Source organism: Gymnogyps californianus, chromosome 2 (assembly GCF_018139145.2).
Source record: "Gymnogyps californianus isolate 813 chromosome 2, ASM1813914v2, whole genome shotgun sequence".
In the NCBI taxonomy this organism is placed as follows: Eukaryota; Metazoa; Chordata; class Aves; order Accipitriformes; family Cathartidae; genus Gymnogyps; species Gymnogyps californianus.
In genome coordinates, this window is record NC_059472.1 from 92,368,778 (window position 1) to 92,382,477 (window position 13,700).

At 39.8% G+C, this 13,700-nt stretch overlaps 1 long non-coding RNA gene across 3 annotated transcripts in view; it reads left to right on the forward strand.

Moving 5' to 3' along the window:
• The first annotated feature begins 1,628 nt into the window (after positions 1-1,628).
• The window catches only part of LOC127013168 (uncharacterized), a 62,203-nt gene continuing 50,131 nt past the window's right edge, over positions 1,629-13,700 (forward strand). For all 3 annotated transcript variants that reach the window (XR_007766052.1, XR_007766053.1, XR_007766055.1), the window contains exon 1: positions 1,629-1,934. This is a non-coding gene — a long non-coding RNA (uncharacterized LOC127013168). The remainder of the gene's footprint in view (positions 1,935-13,700) is intronic.

Genomic DNA, 13,700 nt, shown 5'->3' on the forward strand with positions numbered 1-13,700 from the left:
AAATAGGGCCATGCTTCTTGATTGAAGAGACAGAGCTAAGTGAATAATTCGCAACAAATAATTAATCTAAATGTTTCTAAATGATTCTTACAGAATCTGATTATGGTTGAGAAAGATCCCTATTTATTAATGCTGTGGGACTCCCTTTCACAAGGGGAAAGTTTATTTATATAAGATTAATGGGTTGAGGTATAGACTTGCAAGTTCTTCCTGAGTCATCAGACCCAGAAAACATGTATTTTATATTAAGGTTAATACAATCTTCCAAGCGAAAGCATTTATAAGTGTACTTTAACTGATGGGTATATGATGACTGACATTCCAAAACCTCTTCTGCAAACACCTACGCTGGCATACTTTCATACATAGGAGTAATCCTAATTAATTTGAGAAAATTACTCTTGTGCATGAATGTATTCATTAGTATTTGAAGCATCATGGTCTTAGTATCGTGAGTCTTGCAGATACAATCTTTATCTTATACTTAAAGATGCCCACAACGTCCCATCCAGTCTTTATGGCTACCTTAGCACTAGTAAATAAAACAGGCCAGCACCCAGTCTTTGCCCCTCAGGGCTTGCGTCCACATGGCTAAATTCTCTTCCTTCCAAAGAAGTGGCCTTATCTGTACTACCTAGAGGGAACCGTCCTTTGTCCATGTTATCTCCTGAGCCATGCCTATGTGTTGCATGAGAAAGTACTAGGTTACAGTGGAAAGCCCACATTGGAAAGCTTGTTGCTAGTTAAGCAGCATGGATAATCACATGCCAGCTCTTGAGTCCATGTCCTGGCTCCTTTTAGTTTGCAAGTGCAAGATGTAACTTAAATGAATATTTGCATTCATTTCACATCTTGAAGCTTTGATAAGGTGTTACTGCTCTCATCTATTCTTTACAGGAAACAACAGCACTGTTTTTCTCTTCAACAGTGTACTTTTGGGGATGTGTTGGCTGGGTTTCTGTTCCAGTGATGCTGAAGAGTTTTGCCCAAGAACACTGCAGGGAAACTGTCTTAGTGTGTTGTGAGTCTTCCCTTCCAGAGGTAAGATCCGATGACAGCCTAAGTAATTCTTTTTTGATAAACACCATTTCAGTCTGTCACAAGAAAACTATTGGCTAGGGTATTAAAGGGTTGGAAAGTTATAGCACTAAGGAGAATGGCTTTATTTTGAATAGAGGAGAAGGTAGAGAAATTCATAGAAAAGAAGAAAATAAAACCTACGAACTGAAGACATAATAGTGAGTTTGAACTGAAAATTTGTACCTTTAACAATTTCTAAATATGTAGATTCTGCTTTGCAGATAGTGAGTCCTCAGAGCTGCTACCTGAAATTGTAAATGCCTGCACATGTTGTCACACCAGGGAATTGTCATCATCTCATCCCAAAGCAGGTGCCTGTAGTACATGAAATGATTTGCACCTTGCAGTGCCCATTTCTGTTAGCTAAAAGGAAGCCTGAGGCTTCCCAGGTGATCACCTGGGATGTATTACAGAGCTCTAAAAGTATTTAAGGTGAGTTCCAGCCTGGTTTGTCTTCTCTTAGGAAGCACCTAAAACAGAGGTACCTCAGTTTTTGATATTTGAGATGCTCTGCTTAATGGAGATTATTTATATAAGATAATTCATTGTGAAAAGAAAAACTACTGTTGTCATTAATCAAACTTCATCCTGAAGTTAAGATACAATTTAACATAGTGGACTAGACCAAAACATCGTGTAGGGTGAGAGGGATTGCCCCTCAAAATTTATTTGCTGCTTAAAAGCTTTACGCTGTGTTCCACAGCAAGCATTGCAGTTATTCTCTTCTTTTGCCTGGCTGCCACTCGCTTATCATTCTTTCTGATATGACTCATGTAGAAGGATATTTCACATTAGACTGTTTTGTTACATCTTTCCATGAAATGCTAGAACATCAGTGCTTGCTCCAGGAAAAGGTGAGTTAATACGTGTTTTTATGTGCCCTGATGGTTACCTTGCTTAATCAATGGTAAAAAGGATGTCTTTATTGACACTGAGAGTTTTCCAAAAGTGTTCTTTCCACCATTAGTGATATGTTGCTTAACAGAGCTAGCTTAAGCTTGCCACACTGAGTTTTGTATTGTTTGCATTGCATTGGTTGGTTACCTCTTTCTGTTAACTTTCCATGTACAATTTAATTAGGTTGTGAATAATAGGACATTTGATCAGATGGTATGGTATTATTAACTTCAGTGAAGTGTTGTGTGATGAACTAGCTAAAGATCTGGACAATAATTTATACATTCTTCATATTTAACTGTCTCTGTGCATTTTGAATGAAGATAACTGCCAGCATATGTGATTGCAACTCTCTTGCCAAAAGAGGTGTGTCTGTTTATGCCAGTGAGGTGCTTGACTGTTGGTATAAATATAATGGCATGGTAATTACTGGTTATAGATACAACAAAGATCAAACTTTTTCCCATACAGAACGTTTTTATTATCCTGGAAGCATACCTCTTGTCTTTTCACATGAAGAATGCTAACTAAGAGTATGACATTTCAGAGTTGGAAATCTGAGTGAAAAAATCATAATGTTTTATTTCTGCAAATAATTTGTATGTATCAATTGCCCATGAGCTGTGAACAGTGTTCTCGGGTGTCCTATTATACAAATTAATCATGACTTATTTTGGCCAAAAACCAACCACAAAAAGAACTCTTTTATAATGCCTGTAATGCTCATGCTTGCTAGTTGTATAAGAAAAATGGTATGGTTTCTCTTTTCTGATTAGATAATTTATGGAATAAATTAATCGAATGCATATATGAATGATAGGCAAAAAGATTAATATGCCAACAATATCTAGTTTTAAGTTTGTTTTTCTTATGTATCTGACAACTGAAGTAAGTCTAGTCTGATCTCTTAGTAAAGCAAACAAAATGTACATATCAATAGAAATCAAACTGTTTACAAATGTTTTCAGATGGAAGTTGGCTTTTAACAGTGAATGGTAATCCAACATTTTCCTACTCTATTCAGTTCATACTTCTCACTGAAAGGTATATGCAGTATGACACAACATGTTGTGACTCCCCAGCAAAATGTTGCAATACATATTGGTCAAAGTATGTAGTATTTCAGAGCTATGCATAATTTGTGATTGCAACAGTCCCAAATAGGATACAAGCAATGGGAGCGCATAAAATGTGCTCAGTGTTTCCATCTCATTCATAATTTTGACTCAGCAGTTCCAGCTGATTATTAATAGTTTCTCCAACAAGCCTGGATTGACTAAGTGAATCCACTTTAACGTACTCAAGTGGTTTCATTAACCTTGGCCTATGCAAAAGTGACTTTCTAAATTGGATTCACTGCCCTAGTCTTGGTGCCTGTGCTATTTTGTATTGCATCAAGCAACAAAATAAGCAAGAAGCAAAGTAGTAAAAAATACTATTTAAACTGGAAGTGAGGCAGAATTCATTAAAAAGAGAATATGCACTGTGCTTATTATAGGATTTGCTAATGCTCACAAGTTCTTCCAGCTAAATTTAATGTATGCAAATGATTATTTACAAGCAGTTATTATCAGCCAATACTAGTAATAATAGCGATCTGGGCTAATTAACTGTTTTGAATTGAATTTTGTAATATTTGCAAGTTTTTTCAGTTTTATGGGAACTAAAAAAAATCAGCCCCATTGGCTAACACAAAACTCTGTTTCATAGAATATGATTCTGGGTTTGGAGACAAGATTTGAACCAGAATAAAGAGGTGGCTGAGAAAGGTTCTGCTTGTGCCAACAAAATGGATAGAGGAATAAAGTCAACATAAATGCGTTCAGCATGTTTTCTCTGTTCATATGAAACCAATACATTCTGGTAAAGTGCAAAAGGTTCACTTGAGAGTTTTGTACTGGAAACGTATTTTGATGGTTCCAAATGGTTTGGGGGGATGCTGTTCTTGTGTTGGTTCTTTTCTGTTTTTTTGGTTAGAAAGAAGAAAATTTTATGATCTACAGGCAAGATTTTTTTTATTCCTTCCTGGCTGTGGGGAAAAAAAAAGAAGAGAAATCTTGACCTGAGTATAAACAGAAAGTAGAAGGCAAGTTCACGGGAGCACAGAAAAGGGGATCTCCTAAGTTTTACAATGATCTATTCAAAGTGGTTTAAGGATGGCAATATTGTACGTTAGTCTGCAGATTCCATGGGACCTTGTTCTGTCTGTTTGGGCAGTGAGGTACCATGACATGAGCCCTATGTAAGACATAAAAATAAGTGTGAATGATAGCAATGCAGATAATATTGCTTCTTATAAATAATAATTAATGCTAATTAATGTTGACTCTGTATGTTGTGGCTTGGATGAAACTCTGGCAGGAATTGGCAGACATGCTGATATGAAATCTCCACCCACAAAGATCTGCTGAAAGAGCAGTATCTGGTGTAAGGGGATCTGCCCTTGTAAGTGCAAAGAATACAAAGTTTTTCTAATTGCTTTTGGTTTTTGCAGAGAAATCAGGCTTATAGCTTTAGAGTCTGTCTGCATGCACAGGTCTCTAGGAACTGCAGACGTGCAACAAATGCAAGATCAGATCATGTTTCTTATGTAAACTTCTAAATAATGTTTCGTGTTAACTGAAAATAGCACATGTAATATAATGTTCTCCTATAATACTGACCCCTTCACATATGAACATGTAGACGCCGACGCATTTGTTCAGGACAGGCGATGCCCTTGCCTGAATAGGGTGGGAGGCAGCTAGCCATGCTGCTGTGGCTGCACCACAAGATGCAGGAATGCATGCTACACAAACAGGTGCCGATAGGGAGGCTGACGCCTCCTCACTGGTCCTTGGTAAATTGGTATCTGCATGTGTGTCCACACATATGCATACTATTTTTCCTCTGCCGCTGCCTTCCTTTCTGCACTGCCCTCAAGCCAGGAGGTCAGCACTACCACTTCTTTTTCACCAGTCATGCTTTTCTTTCTATATTTTGTCCTCTAGTTGTTACTTTCCCTCTTTCCAGTGGAGGGGCAGCAAGAGCCATTTGGCTGATTTGATGTTTTTCTGGGAAGGAAAGGATAAGACTTAGAAAAATAGGATGCTGATTTTTGCCTTCAGGCAAAATGTGTAGGGGGGACATTCTTTTTCTCGAGGGAGGAGATTTTTATTGCCAGGGAGGGAATTTCCCCTAACAGAGCAGTTTTACCTGCGTTCCCCTGAGACACAGGAATTGGGAGCCTGTGTGCTGTCGATGTTATGGAGGATCTGGGGCTGAATGACCAGTTGGCATCACAAAGTAATCCAGCTTCCCTGAGGGAGAGAAAGGGGTTGCGTGCGGCCTTGCAAACAAGAAGGAAAAGGAGAGGAGGAAGTGCCTGGTGGTTCCTGGCTTGACGGGAAGAGCTGCGGGGTCCCTGATTACTGTGTGACCAGCAAACACCCTTGCTGAGAGCTGTAGACTAGGCCATTTGCTACGAGCAGCTCTGACTCCATCAGCTGCCTCCCAGGAGGTATATGCTAGAGAAAAACTGGGCCTATGGAGCTGTATTAGCTGGCATTTCAAAGGTAAGATATTCTGTTTTCTTGTTTGTTTGTTCACTTCCCACTGGGGGATCAGTTATATGTTGAGATGACTTGACTTGATACACACCTCCTTAGCAAATACGTTGATTCAATGTTTAGAGGATCATGTTTCTTTGTGGTGCAGAGTTATTTATTACAATATTTGTGGTAGGCTGATGACACTCCTGTGATGATCAAAAAGAATAAATTGTGTATTTTTTTAAGAATGTGTTAAACCAGTTCTGTCAAAATAGAGCTAATAAATACCAGTAATTGTTTAGACAGTTGAAAAGGAATAATTCCTCACAATTGTTGAAAACATTGTAGGTAATGATTTGGCTAAACGTCTGGAGAACTATACTTACCTCTACATTTCTGAAGCTGAACTTAGAGTACTGTACGTGTTTTGTATGAGTCTGGAAACTGAAAAACTAGAATTTTTCACTGAACATGCCAAAGAATGTCTGTGTAAAGTAGGCTAACTTTAAATGTTCATATGTCATCTGCTAAACTGCTTTGGCAGGAGTGAAACACTAGGACAGCAAACATAGACTACACCTTTCTTCTTAAACTGAGGAAGCTGGTAGGAAGGTGGGCAGGGACCAGGGAGATGGCACAGGTTCTGCCAGTTTAGTGGAAGGTTATTAGTGGAAATCCTCACAGACCAGCCTGAGACTGATCTTGCTTAACATTTTCATTAATGCCTTGGGTGTAGAAGGTTGGAACTGACTGATGAAATTCTCTGCTGACACAAGACGAGGAGGCATTGTCAATGTAGAGATAATGTCCACTTCTTCCCGTACTGGGAGTGTGAGGGCAGGAACGATGGAAACAGACTAAAAGTTTAGTAGCTGAGGGCTTCTGCCTTTAGTGGAAATTGTTGGTCCCTACAAGCCAATACAGCATGAGGTGGGAAAGAACATGGTAGAGAAAGATTTGGATATGCTAATTGACTACAGAATAACTGTGAGCTTCTGGTGCAATCTCGGAAAAGCCAAATGGAAATAGACTGGTCATTAATGGATTAGGTTTGTAATTAGGAGCTTACTAAAAATGAGATTCTGTAATAACCTCCCAGCTGGAGTAGGAAGAGCAGCAAACCGAACTGGAGCTTCATGAACCGATGAACAAGGCTCCTGACGCAGGAGCTAACAGTATCAGGGGATAGTCTAATGACACAAGGCTAACCCAGACCTTATTTCCAATGAAAGAGGTGTGTGTGGTTTATTTAGCTACACAGTGCATATAGAAAGGGAAATTGTTGTAGGCATTGCTGATTAAAATTCTGAAATCCAATAAATAAATTTAATATTGAATGATGATGATGTACCATTTTATTCCTCTTAATTTTCATTAATTTCTCCATGTATGACATATTCTAGACTTTATGGAACTCATTATTTGTAATTGGTCTTGTGTCAACAGGCAGCGAAGATCAGACTGTCTGCCATTAGTGACAGTTGGCTTAATTTAGTAATAGTACTTAGCAGTTATGTAGTGCTTTAAATTTTCAAATCCCTGTTCAAATATTAGCTAATTAGTCATCACACCAATTGCTTTAAATATTATCAGGCCTTCTATAGAGATGGGTAAATAGCTGTTGTTATCCATATTTCAGAGATGAGGAAAATGAGACACAGATGGGCAGGTTACGTCTCTGTGTATCTTTATATATAGGTATTTCAAAGGCACCTATCGTTTCAAGGTCTAACAAGTCTATCAACTTGTTAGACCTGATTCAGCGTCCACTGAAGCCAATGGAAATCATTCTAGCAACTTCAAAGGATCCCCTTGCTGCCTAATTGGATTACCCTGCAAAGGCCAGCTTCCTGATATTACCTAGCTAGTATAGTGCACTTTGAGATCAGTTGATGAAAAGCACATCTGCCCTGGCAGTCAGCACCCTTAGTGTTGCTGTAGGGGACAAACAGAAGCACTCAGAAACGATGAGGTTTGCTCAGTCACTCGGTGAGTGAGTCCCAGAAGTGAGACTCCATTCGTGAGTGCTCTGTTCTCTAGAAAAGTTACTTAAGAGCTTGAAAATATTGATAATCCAATGATGAGAGTTTCAGAAGTTCCTAGGTAAGCATTACCTGTTGATTTTGGAAGGAGTACCCAGGTATTTTGACAGTCCCAACATATATTTCTCAGTCTATTCAGGCATCCACATGACTTTTAAAACCTAGCCCTACACTTCAGTGGTATGTGGGAGTTAAAACTCAGATAGGAAAAGCTCAACAGAGACTTGTCTGAAAACTCCAAGACTCAGCAATGTGTTTTTTATGTTGCTTTTTAAAACCTGAAGTTCTGTGGAGAAGAAAAAAGGGAAATAAAGAAAAGAAATCTTAGCCTCAAGTCTAACGCTGAAGGATCCTAGAAATCCTTTATCTATGAAATGGCAGGCAGCTTTGTAGTGTCAACTAAATGTGACATACCTAGCCAAAGTTTGACCAGTTATGTGCAGTCTTAAGGTTCAGCTGTGTTCTTTGAAAGATGTAAATAACCCTTCACAGATTCAAGAACATGTTGTCATGTGTATTAATTCAGAGTTTTCATTCCTTGAACATTTACTATGCTTTGCATAAGAACTATCTGTTTCTGCAAATGTTCCTGCCCTTAAGCTTGTTGGGATTTGTGACAGATAGCATAAAACAAGTGAAAGAGCATATGGAAAACAGGCTTTTATCAAAATATATGAATGAATTTCTTTTTTCTTTTAATGTTAACGTTTGCTTGATCCTGTTAGTCAATAGTGCAGTATTCCCCAAGCTTTGAAAGATGAGCTTAGATGTGGGAAAGCAGCACAGACAGCATTTCCCTCACTGTTCTGCCACATGCTAGATGCTTCTTTTTGCCTGCCTTCCCAGCCAGGAATATCGTAGTATTTGGGAAATATCACAGTAACAAGAACATACAGAACAATCTCCTCTCTGGGTCAAAGCCCTATGCTATACTGACAAATAAAGCTTTTCATGTTTGTTACTTGTTACTCAACAGCAATCACGAAATGACAGACACTGTAAGGCAGACCCCTCCTTAGGCTTATGTCTGTAAAGAAAAAATGATGAGAGAGACGTGTTCCTCCACATGCTTCAAGAAGTCAGATATTATTGGGGCATTGCAGTCAAACCAGTGTTTTTACAGCAGATCAAAGAGGTGAAATGAGCCAGAGAGATGAGGGCTGCTGAACCGTACTCCTTCTATCTGCTGGCGTGTTAGCGGCACGTGTTGTCAGGCTTTAGACTCAGCAATGTGTGATCGATACTAATGCAATAACAAATGGCAGCTGTTGCACTCAGTCTCTGTTTTCAGCTACCCTTCAGCATATGAGGGCTTGTTTCTTTCTGATCTTGTGAATCTTCTTAAGAACTATAGCTCTGGTTAGCTGTGCCTTCCAAAAAATGAAATCTGAATTGGATCCAGGATCTGTATGGCCACCGGCACCAGCCTTCAGCGTGGGAGCAGAGGGAGGCCTGGATGTCCTCACCAGGATGGCTGCTCACTCTCCAGAGCAGCTGCTTTCCCTGTTTCCCTTTACTTCTGGCTACGATGTTTCTGCCACTTGGTTGGTGTTCAGGAGGGGATTGCGCAGTGGAAATCCGGGATGGCAGATGTTTTCCTTTGTGTCTGATAGAAGAGCGGCAGCAATGGTCTGGCCATGCTGGCAGTTTTATTAGCTGCTCTACCACTTCCACCCCTGTTCTCCTTGTCCTCAGCCCTGGAGGGGAGATCTGCCTTCATCCTTTAGGTCCACTCAATACCAAAATTCCTCCAGATACCTTTACATTCTCCTCATGACTTACATAGATATAAGTAATTTTTCTGAATGACTTGGGAATAAATTAGATGAAGGTTTCATTTCCTCACTCTTTCATTCTGCTTTTTTAGCCATGTGGGATTTGTTTTTCTTCCTTACGTGTTTTCTCCATTAGCAATGTTGTTGCTTTTTGCTTAAAGGGCATTTAGAAGGAGACTCTCCCTCCTGTCACCCAGGTACAATGTATGTTTCAGTCCACAGCCTTTTTCCACAGTTCCCCTTCCCCCTTGTGTTCCTGTGATAAAAGATTAGTCCAGACAGAACACCAGAAAGCAATTGTAGTGGAGAGACTATTTTTAATTTGGCAATGTGATGGACTATGGATGATATAAGGGAAAAGCATGGCTTTGGTACATGGCTAGCGCACAAGAGTTTGTTTCTTAATCTGACTTCTTAGTTCTCCCACTCCTTGGCCTAAGCACGTCATTTAACTCTGTGCCCCAATTATCCAACCTGCAACCTGAGGATAATAGTAAGGATTCACGTTTCCTAAGTCTTAGAATGAAAGTGCAGTAGATGGCTCCTTTTCCAAATGAAAAGGAGGTCCCAGTCATCTGATCTTTCTAATGGCCAATTTTATGCCATTAAAAACCATTGAAATAAAGTTTATTTCTACTATGAGACCAAAGTCATTTCGTGAGTTGTAGAGAGATGCAGAAAATGTCAGGTGGAGCTCCTGTCCTGGAAAATTGTGAAGTTAGCAAAATGGGTTTTAAAAAACATTGGCTATTATTCCAAATTGTGCAAAAACTGTAAATGGATAATAATTTCTAGGTTTGCTTGAAATGAAGCTTGCTAAGGGCAGTCTCAGGCTGTTTTCTGTAGTCAAGCAAATTTCTTATTAAGAAAATGAATAGGAGTTTGTTGAAATTATTGGATTGGAGTCATTGGTTCTTTCTTTTCTGGTAGTCCTTCAATTCCTCTCCCCACAGTGCCTGAAGCCATACTTAGGTCTCAGGAATCTACATATGCAGAGAGAGAAATGAGATTATTGTGCTAAAGATCACTATCTCCCTAGAGTACAGAAAAAAAATCACATACACATGCTCTGAGATGCATACACATAGAGAAAGAAAAGATGACAGCCTACTGTAAATTAGTGTAGCTTAATTGAAGTCAATCAAACTGCTAATTTGATTTAGTCAAACTGTGCTAATTTACACCAGCAGCTGAGATTTTGGCCCTTGCTGCTTTAATTTCGTACTAATCTGTTTATAGCTTTCAAATATATGGAGCCAGTTGATTGCTAAACTGTTTATTGGGTGTGGTTCCAGGATTACAACAGTAATTATTTTACTGAAGCTCTTTATTTTCAAAAATGCATGTTTCAGATTTACATAATAGGACTAGACAATGACTAAGGGGCAAATTATACCAAGATTATTGCATGCACTTACGCATGTGTTATGTTTTTATGACTCAGAATGGAGCTTGTTTGTGTTCCACCTTTGGACAGAGGTGTCTTGGGGGGGGGAACGTTGTAGAGCACAAGAATTACAAAAGTCTCAGCCTGTGGAATTCTGTGCCAAGACATGATGCTAGACGATAAAATATTACTTAAGTGTGAAGGTGGGGGACTTGGTTATGAAATGCCAAACGGTTTTCCACAGCTCTGCTCCCTCAATATGGTGTTTATTCCATCCCGAGAGCTGAGGCCTTCAGTGCCGATCCTGACTGCGAAACATCTCTCCTCTTTGCTACCTGATTCCAAGTGCTGGCACAGGAGCATTCAGAATTCAGAGCGGTATTTTGGGTGGTGTTTGCCTGGAATTAGCAGCTCTCAGTGCCTTTTCCCATGCCAAAGGATGGTGTTGATAAGGATGGTGGCACGGTGCTTTGAACAAGCTTTGAAATATTGTTTTTCCTCCTTTTCCTTTGGTGTACTTCACAGAATAGTTTGTGTCTATTTGATATGCAGGAAAGCTGCCAGCAATCTTCTGTCTGCAGAACCACCGCAGTGAGAAGAGCTTCAGTTCAGCAGTGGTGCCTGCATTGCGACTGACAGAGCCCACCGATCCTGCCTGCATGGTGACCAGGCTTAGTCCTCCCCTTCCCTGTGGAGCCTTGTCAGTCAGCCAGCCAGTTACTGCTAGGTTTGATGGATGCTGATGGTGGTGAGGACGCTTTCGTGTAGGTTGGATACTTGAATGAACCTGTTCAGCCTGGTTGTTGGTAGGATCTACAGTCTGAAGGTGAAAGGCTTTAGTCTAATCTCTTGAGCTGTGCAGCCTCTCTCGTGGCTTCTTGGTGTTTACAATAATTACCTTAACGAAACAGATCATCATCTGCTCACTGTCATCAAGCGTGCAAAATGGTTGTTGGAGAGTTCAGGACTGCAAGATTTGCTTTCTTGCAGCCAGAAAAGAAATTAATGAAAACATTGATCCAATAATCTCCAGCCCTGACCTCTTTAATGCATCCTCAAATCTAAACGCATATAAATAGTTATCTAGGTTTTGTAAACAGAGCTAAGTAGAAAGATACAACCCACTTTGGGATCACCAACTTTGACAGCACCTCTTTTAAAAAAAAAGTGTCTGTGAAACAACTTACTGTAACTCTTATAAGTTCGCAAAATGACCTCAATCTTCATAACTGCTTGTTAAAGGATTTTTCTAAAAAGAGCAGCAACACCTGGAGACTCATTTATCACTGTCTCTGCCTACTGGCGATCCCACCTACACACTGAAGAATGACTGCTAACATAATATTTATGCAATAAACCAGCTGAAATATGTAAAAAGAAAAGCCTTCTGTAGGGATGGTAGAGATTAAAGAAGTATTTGAAGTCATTGGTTATTTTTTGCTGCTTGATAAACAGGGAGGATTCTTTTGGTTTCGTGGCACAGTTCTCTTGAAGAGAAAAAACTTTTTGGTATCCATTCTGACACAGGAAGGCCACCTAAGACCAAGCAGGCTTTCCTGTTATGAAAAAGGTTCTTTTTTCCCCCACATCTTCATGCTTGTAAACTATACTGTCATCTTCTGCAACGCAAATCTGTGGAGCAGGGCCATTCTGAAAATCTCTTGAAGCCATTTGTTGCCTCTTGAGCCTCTTTAATGATGTCCAAAGGCATCCACCTTGCAAAGAGCAGCCTGATAATTCCTAGAGACCTTAAACTTCTGTAACTGAAAAATGCTGCCAAGACTCCACCTAAGACTTAGGTGTTTAAAGTGTTCAGTAATAGAGGTGCAAAGCTTATAGAGGAATCAAAGCCACAGGCAGAACTGGAGCCCTGGAGGTGCATTAGTAAGCATAGGCTCAGCTTAATACCTACAGAGTTGGGTGGAATGACCTTGTGTTAACTTCAGTCAGTCCAGCAGCTTTGGTCATGAGTGACAATTGGGTATGTAAAGCAGTTCTGACTTTCTGCTTGCAAACATAAGGGCTCTCTCCCTAGGCTTCTGTCTCTCCTGTGCAGTGGCCCTTTGCGTTGAAATTCATGAATGGCCATGAAAACTAAATTTTATCTTGGATCTCCAGGTCATCAGCCAATGGAGTTCTTAAACAATAAGAGTCCATTAGTGGTAGTACAAACATACAGTAGCTATGTTGGTCACTATAAATGAAGAGGACTATCACTTCAGATCATGTTGGTCAGTCTAAATAAAAAGGACTATCTCTTCATATCTAGGAAGGTTGGCACTGCTGAACTATCACTTTAAAACCATGAATGATAATTCTGTTGGGTCATACGTTCACGTACAGTGCAAGTAAATGGATTGTACAAAGGAGGAGCAATTTGTATAGAGTTGGTCAGCAAAAAATAGCTCTGTCAGAACACAGGGAACATAGCCACCAAAGATGAGCTGAGAGACACAGTCCCCATGGCCTCATGGAACTGTTAGTGACTGACGACATAGCAACTATGCAAGTATGTTGTAGTCAGCAAGAACACTTACTGAATGGGATGATCTGTCTTCTGTATGTATCCTCTCCCTGTCCACCAGCTTTGTTTGAAACAAACAAACCCCAACAACAACAAAACAACTAAAAGCACAATAACAAAACAAACTAAACAAAAACAAGCAAAAAAAAACCTCCCAGGGCACACAGAAGTAACATGTTAGAGCTCTCCAGTATCTTTGCATCAAGGCTTTGACCAGGCATAGTTTGCCCTTTAGTTGTGTTACTTTAGTAGTGTCTGTTAGCAAAGAACATCACCAAGTCATCAGTTCACATGAGTAAGTAGCTGGGAAATGCTTCTTCAGGAAAAAAGCCGTGCAGGTTGTAGTGGATCACAAGTGTGAACATGAGTTGGGAATGCTGTTTAAAAAAAAAGTAAAAAAAAAAATTGCCAACCTGGGACATACAAACAGGAATATAGCTGACAAGACACATGAAGTAATTCTCC